The sequence below is a fragment of the Colobus angolensis genome, unplaced genomic scaffold (assembly GCF_000951035.1).
Source record: "Colobus angolensis palliatus isolate OR3802 unplaced genomic scaffold, Cang.pa_1.0 Scaffold303, whole genome shotgun sequence".
Lineage (NCBI taxonomy): Eukaryota > Metazoa > Chordata > Mammalia > Primates > Cercopithecidae > Colobus > Colobus angolensis.
The window spans coordinates 286,855-288,282 of NW_012116300.1; the positions used below are offsets into that span (position 1 = coordinate 286,855).

Genomic DNA, 1,428 nt, shown 5'->3' on the forward strand with positions numbered 1-1,428 from the left:
GCGGCGGCGCCGGAGGTAGGAGGAGCCGGGCTATGGGGTTGGGAGTCTGCACCCGGGAGGTGGAGGTCCTGTCACCTCGAGCCGTTCTCGCTCTCCTTAGGGAGAAGAGCCTTTCTCTCCCGTCTCCCTCGCTGACTCCGTGGCCTCTGCAGGCCCGCAGCCCCGACGGAGAGGCAGGAGCCGCGCTCGGGTGGAGAGGGGCCGGGGCCCGCCTGGAGGGAGGAGGGTGGCTGATCTGTATCCCCACGGCGGTCTCGGTCCGGGCCAGTCTGGGGATCGGGGTTCTCCATCTGACTTTAGTGCCGTTAGAGTCTTTGGCAGCCCTTTTCCCAGGCAGGGAATCCCTCAGCCCCTTTCCGTAGGTCGCCGGGTTGGGGGAAGCGGGAGGGTCCGCCCCTTACCGATCCATTCATTCATCCCGCTCCTGCTGTGAGCCGTGCGCTGCGGTAGGTAGGTACGAAGCGAGGAGGCACAAGTCCCCTTCCCTCTGGAAACCTGTGGGCTTGCAGGATCCGTTATGTCATTCAGTAAATATTGATTGGGCACCTATAGGAGGAGATAGACTGTTGTGAGGTTCATATCTACAGAGATGCAGAGATCAACACAGTTGTGGAGGGTGGCATTTGTTCCAGCCGCTCCCCACATCCAACAGGATAAAATTCACTTTGCCTAGCCTGACCTTCCAGGCCCTTGTGAGCCGATCCCTGCCTCTCCCCGCAGCCTTTTCTCGTACACTTTTCTGTCTACTCCCATTATACCAAACTCTTTGCAATTCATGAATTCAACAAGTAGTTGTCGAGCACTTACTTCAAGTCAGGCACCGGATCAGCCAAAGAGGATGCAACGTGAAATAGATGGATCTCTACCCTCCTGAAGTGTTGAGCTTAATGGGGGACAGATAATAAGCCAATGAATAAAAATACAAGAGCGGATAGTTTGGAACGACGTTTCCTGGGTTTGATCCTAGCCCTGCCACTTTGAAAGCTGTTCCTGAACTAGCTTTGAGCCGGTTCCTTATTCTGCTTGCGCGTGTTTCCCTGCTGTAAAGAGAGGATGACAAGAGATTCCACCATATAGGTTTCTTGTAAGGATTAAATGAGTTTGACTTGAAAAACAATTGGAACAGTGCTTGGCACACAGTAAGCATTCAATAGATATTATCTGTTTCATATGATTATAACCTATGACAGATGCCATTGTGAAAACGGTGGACGATGATAGGGATGCGGATGGAGAGGGTCCATAAAGGATTAGAGGACACTTCTCTGAGGGGAAGACACAGAAGAGAATGAGCCAGCCATACAACGTGGATTCTAGGTAGGGGTATTTTCAGCTCTGGAAAACAAAATGATTAATCAGATTCCTTGGACAGTGGAGATTGCATTATTGTATCTGAAAGGAATAACTTTCTGCCATTGGGTCATTCAG

General features: G+C 51.8%; 1 protein-coding gene across 1 annotated transcript in view; it reads left to right on the forward strand.

The window, feature by feature from the left end:
- SLX4 (SLX4 structure-specific endonuclease subunit) overlaps positions 1-1,428 on the forward strand; it is a 69,450-nt gene that overhangs the window by 36,234 nt on the left and 31,788 nt on the right. The gene's annotated exons all lie outside the window — the stretch shown is intronic.